This window comes from Psammomys obesus, unplaced genomic scaffold (genome assembly GCF_907164565.1).
Source record: "Psammomys obesus unplaced genomic scaffold, mPsaObe1.curated_primary_1811, whole genome shotgun sequence".
Classification (NCBI taxonomy): Eukaryota; Metazoa; Chordata; class Mammalia; order Rodentia; family Muridae; genus Psammomys; species Psammomys obesus.
Genome location: NW_026596089.1, coordinates 2,937,502 through 2,945,644, shown reverse-complemented (window position 1 = coordinate 2,945,644; position 8,143 = coordinate 2,937,502). Strand labels below are relative to the sequence as shown.

Here is an 8,143-nt window from a genome sequence, read left to right as displayed (position 1 = left end):
AGGAAGGAAGGAAGGAAGGAAGGAAGGAAGGAAGGAAGGAAGGAAGGGAAAGCTATTTTTAACAAAGATCAGAACTGTGAACATTTTCCAATAAAATGTGCATAAGCCAGGAGAAACTATATATTGCAAACATTTATTGACAGCTCTGTCCTCTTCAACTTTACAATTAGCTTAACTAAAATATTTATGTATCTTTCGGTGTCTCTGTGCATAAGAGAGAAAGAGAGAAAGCCAGAGGTCAATCAAGTGTCTTTGTCTATCATTTCGACCCGATACTTTTAAACAGGGCTTTCAATAATCCTAAAGCTCACCAATTTGGGGTAGACTGACCATCCCCCAGCACTGGAGTCACAGATGCTTGTGTAACTGTCCCTAGCTTTTACATGGGTACTAGAGACCTAAACTCAGGTCATCATACTAAGTGAGCCATCTCCCCAGCCTGAGATTAACTACATTCTATCCATAAAACAGCTTCCTATGACCCTGAAGTCAATGACCCACTCAGACTATTAAGCCTCAAAAACCACTCACTGCCTCTTCACCTTCCAGTGTTCTCCATCTTTCAAATTACCTCTCTAATGCTCATTCCATGGTCAATCTAAAACCTCAGAAAATACAGATGATAATAATAATAATAATAATAATAATAATAATATATGTGAAACAACTTTAGAAGTTTTAATAGCATCTTTAGTTTTGCATGTATGTGTGTATGACTGTGGGTCTGTACACATGAAGTGTAATTGTTCTGAGAGGCCAGAAGAGGACATCAGGTCTCCTAGATAGACCTGGAATTACAGGCAGTTATCAGCCACCCAATATGGGTGGGGCGAACTAAACTTGGAGCCTCTTAACAGGAGAGCCATCACTCTCTAGCTCCCTCAAAAAGTGTCATTAATATGCTCTACAGCTTACTAGAGGAAACAGTCGATATTTTTGTTGTGGTTTGAATAAGAATGACCCCGCATATAGCTCATATAGTTGAATGCTTGGTCCCCATTGGTGGAAGAATTTGGAAGGATTAGCAAGTATGACCTTATTGGAGGAGGCTTATTGGAGGAGGGATTTAAGGTTTCAAAAGCCCAAGTCACTGCCAGTTAGCCCAAGTCTGCTGCCACAGTCTTCAACCAGATCGCCACAGACACTTACCCTCTGGAGCCGGGAGTCCCAATAAACTCTTTCTTCTCTAACTTGCTTCAGTCACCCTGTTCAGGATCTAAACACCTGACACATAGCAAGCTTGAGGTGACAAAATGTTATATATTTTGCCAAACCAAAACTATCAGTATTAGCAGCACACCAGCCTATAATGATTGTGAGAGTTGTGAAAAGGAATCCTCTGTCTTGCTTTGAAGTTAATGAAACACAGTTTCTGTGATGGCAGCTCACAGTGTACATTCAAGTTAGTCAGTCGCCAAGATAAAAGACTCTGGAATATGGAACTTTCCATCCAACAAGATCGAAACAGCCCCTACTGTTACCATTCCCAAGTGCTCCCCAGCAGAGCACAGAATGAAGGCATCTGTTAGCTGAATAATTATGACTTCAGCGCATCCCAGCTCTATTGACTAAACTCCAATGACCTTTCCACTGCTTAATTATTCCCTAAATGAAAGGTATTTTTCAACATCTGCTCTTGATTTATTTTTAATTTGCATTTACTCTATCATCTATGCTGAAGCTGAACTCAGTAACAAAGGATGACATTATCTCAGAGCAGCACATGAACACCCCTAGTCTTCAATTAAAGTTGAGGTAAAATGGTTTTCCCAGCTCTTTTTGCCTACAGATTTTCTTTTAGTTGTCCAAGATGACTATTCTCACTTTAAAATGAGATTAATGGTCTTTCTTTGCTATCTTTGCAAAAACTCTTGCTCTGGGTTGTATAAATAAACCATTTCCTCAATTTATCTACTTTGTCCTGAAGAATATCCTATTTTCTAGAATACAGATTTTTTAAAAAGATACAAATATCACTGAAACTTGATTTAACGTAAAGTTATGTACAAGCCAGGCCTGCTGGACCAAGTCTATGAGCTTAGACTTCAGGAGGCTGATGGAGGAGGACCATGAGGCTGAAGCCAGTCTGGGTACATAGTGAGACCCCATTTCAGGAAACAGATAATAAAAAATGAGAACTGAGAAATAAAGGGATTGGGGATTTGGCTCAATGGTAAGAGTGCTTGCCTAGCAAGTGCAAAACCCAGGGTTTGGTTCTCAGCTCTGGGAAAAAAAAAAAAAAATGAGAACTAGAATTCAGTCCCCAGTCCATGTAAAAATGGACAGGCCTGGTGGCCATCTGCAATCCCAGCTCTCGGAACACAGAGGCAAAAGATGTCCAAGGTGAACTGACTACTTAGGCCAGCAAGAATTAGCAAGTCTCAGGTTCAGCAAGAGACCCTCCTGCCTCTATAAATAAAGCAGAGATTGATCGAGGAGGACACCCAACATCAACTTTGGATCTCCACATTAGTTAATTAAAATAAATTTAAATAAAGCTCATGCCATGAAGGTGACGTTTACACAGGGGACTCATGCATGTTGGGACCTTCCGTATGTGGTTACCAGCTGACCAAACTGCGATATTCCCTACCATCACCTCCTGAATCACTGCCCAAATCCCCATCATCTCTAACCAGCCATTTTCGAAACTCTGAAATGCTTGCTGCTTCCCTCCAACACTTCATCCTTCCAAAGTTATCATTCATAAAGCCAGTCAAATTGTCACTTTGACAAACAGCACGCAATGATACAGGGAACTTAAAATCATGTATTGGCCTCCATGTCCACTTTTGCCACCTCATTACCCCAGCCACAATCAACTACTAGCTACAGACTTAAAATGCATTGTTCCTTGTCCACCACCGGAGAGTTCTATGGCCACTGGCCACATGGCTGCCTTCTATGCATTCCTCAAGGCCCACCGCAACTTCCCTTTATAAGAACATTCTCACACCCAGCCCTGTCCCACCCTCACCCAGGCAAGAGCCTTCACCTCCGTTCATATCACCTAGTTCTTACTGAAGGATACCCATTTATGTTTTTCACCCCAGCTTGCCGGAAGACACAATAAATGGGAAGATGTGCCGGGTTCAACACTGAGCCCAGCAGCTAACAATGATGACTGAGCAGTGACCACTGCTGAACTTGGGGGGTGAGGGGGTGTACAGGGATGGGGAGGGTATGCATACAAGAAAGTCTAGTGTTTTTTAAACCAGTGGGGGCCCCAAAACCTTTACTGAGCACTCACTGTATGTGGAAATTTGGCTAAAGGCTGGCATCCAAGAGTCAAAAGAGAAAAGCATATTCAAAAGCCCCAGGAATCAAAAGTAGAAATACAAAGGGAGCAAAAGGGAAAGATAGACTTGGAAACAATGGGACGTGCTGTGGTTAAAGAATCAGAAAACCGCATGGTGGGAAGGGGGAGCAATCTGGTGTAAGAGCCAAAACAAGTCCACTGGTTAGGCAGAGGAGGACTCAGGGTGGCTGGCACAGAACAGCCTAGCCACCTGCACCAGGGACTGGGGGATGAGAGGCAGAGCAAATAACTGCTGTTAGGAAAAGGAGAGGTCTTCAGACTTCCTTCTGGGCCGTGTTTAAACATATATGCACCTGGGTGCTAGAAAGACACCTCAGTGTGGAAAAGTGCTTGCAGAAGGGTCCGAGTTCAAATCCTAAACAAGCACCTGTGTAAAAAGCTAAGTGTGGCCATGTGGGAGGACCTGGATCCATAGTGCTTTGGGAAGTGAAAATAAGAAGATCATTAGGGTTTTCTACCTGTCAGCCCAGCTCCATATATTCAAAAGAGTAAAGCAGAGAGTGACACCAAGCACACCAGATGTCTTCCTGTCTCAGTATACCTATGGGCTTGTGCCCTCCCACATACATGTGCATACATAAATACACACATGCATAGACACACACACTTCTGTTGCACTCTCTCTGAGCCATTCACCTTCATGCCAAGAGTGCCAGGATAGGATCTGCCTACCTCTAATCCTTAGTCATTGAGAAAGCATTCATCTGTGTGTGGTCTCTATTCTCTGCTAACTCATAAGAGCTTGTGTCTCTTGAAATGCGTATAGAAGTTATTATACTCTACTGTGCATTTTCTACATGAACAGTGTTGAAATTGAGGTTCTATAATGAAGGGTCTGGCACATCGCATGCTATGGAACTGAGCAGTGGCAGCACATTTGTAAACACAGACCTTCTGTTTGAGTTGGCTTTCCACTGTGATAAACACCATGGCCAAAGCAACTCTGGAACAAAAGGGTTTATTTCAACTTACATCATGAAGGGTAACCAGGGCAGGAAGTCAAGGCAGAAACATGGAGGCAGGGACTGAATTGGAGACTGTGGAGAGCTATGGCTTACTCCTTGGATTGCTCAGCTCCCTTCTTCATATGGCCCGGGTCCACTTCTCAAGGCTGGCATGGCCCACAGTGGGGTGTTAGCATGGCAACACCCCACAGGCATGCCCATGGGCCAATTTGATAAAGGCATTCCTCAACTGAGATGCCCTCTTCCCAGCTGTGTCTAGGTTTGGCAAAAAGTGATTTTGATGCCTTCCTGTGTCAACATTCGGCAGCATAGCTAGCATCCTCCAAACACTTGCAGAGACTACATGGAGATACAAAAACACACGTGCAGCTGGATTCATGAGCTCACTCTAAGCTAGGCTTTGGGGGTAAGGCTGGGGATCTTCCACACTAATTAAATTCAGCAACATCCTCTCAGTTCTGAGTCAATATTTATATTGTAAATTTCAAAAGATAGTATCATTTCACACAAGACAATACAACAATTCACTGACAACTGTATCCTGTATCACTTGGAACCCAACTTTGCTTTTAAGGCTGTTTGGGATAGATTTCATTGGTTCTGTTTTGTGGTTCATTTGTTTTAAGTTAATCTAAATATGGTTTTTCCTAAGTGGGTTGTTAAAACTTGCTCGACTCTTCAATGTACAAAATTCTCTGTCCCGTCAGCTACCCAGGCCCCATGCATGGTGCCCTTCTGCTTATCTGTCTGAAACTGCCCAGGGATTGGTTCCCATTAAATCGGTGGGGGGGGGGGGACGTCACTCCAATTCCAGACAAAGGCACAGTACAAAGTAATTACTATCTTAAAGGACACTGACAGTTGCCTTCTTGATGAAGAGCTGACATTCCTTCTTAAAGGTTCAAAGAGGTTAAAAAGGTGAGCTGAGCAGTATTCCTGCAGAGGTCTACAAGAAATTTAGGGTTTGGTTTGGCTTAGTTCAGTTGGGTTTTTTAAATACAAAGATATTACAAGCCCCCTGAGATGTTAGTATAGATCCTAAGGAATGTGCTGCCACGATCAAGGTCCACATCCTTCCTCCCCTTCCCTTTATCTTTATCCTATGTGTATAGGTGCTCTTGTCTGCATTCATGTCCATGGACTATGTTCACACCATGCCCACAAAGACTAGAAGAGGGCACTGGGTTCCATGGGTCTGGAGTTACAGGTGATTGTGAGCCACCACATGGATGCTATGAATCAAACCTAGGTCCTCTACTGGGCCATCTCTCCAGTCCCCTTATAACTCTTTTATCCTCCTTTGACATACAAATCACACTTTTTTAAATTTCACTGGTTTTAAAAGGAAGCAGACACAGGAAACATCACCGACTTAGATTTTTTAAAGCATGGAGGCAAATGTACATAGCATTTTTTCTCAGAGCATGTCAAGAAAGAAAATCAGTAAAGGAGCACAGAGCATGAACGTGAAGAATTCTTTTTTCCCCCTTACCAACCACAAACATCATTTTTGGAAATAATATATAATGTTTTAGAAAACATTTATATGTGTATATGTGTGTGTGTGTGTGTGTGTATGTGTGTGTATATATATATGGATGAGATTCCCAGTACTATAAAACCATGTGTGTTGGAAAACATCTGTTATCTCAGTATACTGGGAAGCCCAGGGTACATGAGATCCTGTCTCAAAAAAAAGGAAAAAAGGAGGTAGGGGTGTTGTCAGACAGACAGACAGACAGACAGACAGACAGCTAGTCAGCCAGGTATGGTGGTACATAACATAAACCCCAGCACTTAGAAGGCAAAGGCAACAGGATCATTGAGGCCAGGACAGTCCACAAAGCAAATTTCAGAACAGCCAAAACTAAATACTGAGACCCTGTCTAAACAAAAAGGAAAGAAAGGAAGTATGCATATTAAATTTTCACGAAGAAGTTATCAGAGCACTCCCGCACTCAGGCAGAAGGAAGGAGTTCAGGGCATGCAATGAGCCTTCCAAAAAGAAGAGGTTAACTACTCTGAGGTATGACTAAGGAGCTGATGAAGAAACCCCACATGGCCACTCAGTATAGTCCAAATGCCATAGAACTAGCAGCATCTGTCACCACTCCCCTGACCCACTTTCCTGTATTTTACCTCTTCTAGGCACAACCCAAACTCCAAACTATTAGGCATCAAAAAATAAAAGCCCAATATTATGAAAACCATTAGCTTTTCAAAATATTTACCAGGAAATGTCTCTAAATAAAAATAAACAACACTTGACTCTCACTTTTCTCCATCCAGGGAATTCAGGTCACTGTCACTCTAAGGCTGGGACTCTCATGCTTGCCCTTCACTGTCTAAGCCAAGGCTCCAAAAAGATCCCTGAGTCAGAATCCAGGGGGGTGACTTCAACACACAGCTTGGAGCTCAAAGCCCACTGTTCACAAGAAAAGAGCATACATAAATCTATGTAATTATAGAATATAAACTTTAAATAATAAGATTCACAGGTGGCCTTGACAGGATATATCACTCTCAATATATATAGCCTCACAATTTTCTTCACATAAATATTATGGAGCAAAATCACAATAAGAAAGCAAAACCTCTTTAATTTGCAGACCTGTGTAGTATTGATACTATTTCTGTAAGACAGGAAGCAAGGCTTTCTCAGTTCGGATACACCAAGTACCAAGTCCTATTTTCTGTGTTATGAAGGTCCTGCCTCTTTTTTTTTTTTTCTCCTTTGAGACAGAGTCTTACTGTGTGACCCTGGCTGAACTGAAATTCCTTTTTAGACTAGGCTGGTCTCAATGTTAAGGAGATCTACCTGCCTCAGCCTCCTGAATGCAACAATGAAAGGCATACACAGCACACCCAGCACAGGGTTCTTCTCTGGCGGAAGGTTTTGCCTCAGAAGTAAAGGTTACAATGACTAAACTAGACACATAAGCTCTCCTAGCTAGCTGCACACCAAAAGAAGTGAAAGTTCTACATGACAGGTTACTCCTGTGTTTAATGTACCACCATACCCCACTGCTTTGACAGAACTGACCTTTTTTTTTTTTTTTTAAATATAAGAAATTAGATTTCCTGGCTGGCCAGATGGTTCAGCAGTTAAAGGCCCTTATTATCCCCAAATCTGATCACCAGAGTGATCCCTAGAACCCACATTGTGAAAAGAGAAAACTGATTCCCACGATTTGTCCTCTGACCTGTATCTGGACACACACACACCAAAATAAATATTAAGAAAAGCATTTTTAAAAATAATATAACAAACATTGAGTTCCAAGACTGGTAAAAGGCTGGACTAAAGGGCCAGTAACTCAGCTGCCATATGAGCTGAGAGAACAATTCACCTGCATGCCAGGAAAGCCAGCCTCTGCAAAAGCGGCCCCAGGGAACAGACCCACACCTTAGGGATCTGATCCTTCAAACACTCAAGCACGAAAAGCACAGGACTCTGAGGAAGACCTAAGTGTCATCTGTATCCCAGACTTGACAAGTGTAAACCTGAGAGTGGAGGAGGCAAAGCAAAAAGGAAGGAAGCCCAAGCCTGGGTCCCCAAGTCATCATATCAAGAGTAAACCTCTGCTGTGCTGTAGCTCGGTCAGCAAACGACTTGCCTTGTAAGCATTTGGACCCGAGTTTGACCCCAATTACCTATATGAAAAGCAAAAAAATTGGGTCTGGTCGCATGTTTGTAATTCCAGAACTAAGGAGATGGACACAGGTGGATCTCTGGAGTTCAATGGCCAGCCAGACCTGCAGAAGCCAGCCAGAGCTCCAATCCAATGAGAGACCTCCTTAAACATAAAAAGAGATAGATAGATAGATAGATAGATAGATAGATAGATAGATAGATAGA

At 42.5% G+C, this 8,143-nt stretch overlaps 1 protein-coding gene across 2 annotated transcripts in view; it reads right to left on the bottom strand.

Annotated features, from left to right (window-relative positions):
• Nucleotides 1–8,143, bottom strand: part of Utrn (utrophin) — a 538,848-nt gene that overhangs the window by 513,267 nt on the left and 17,438 nt on the right. The gene's annotated exons all lie outside the window — the stretch shown is intronic.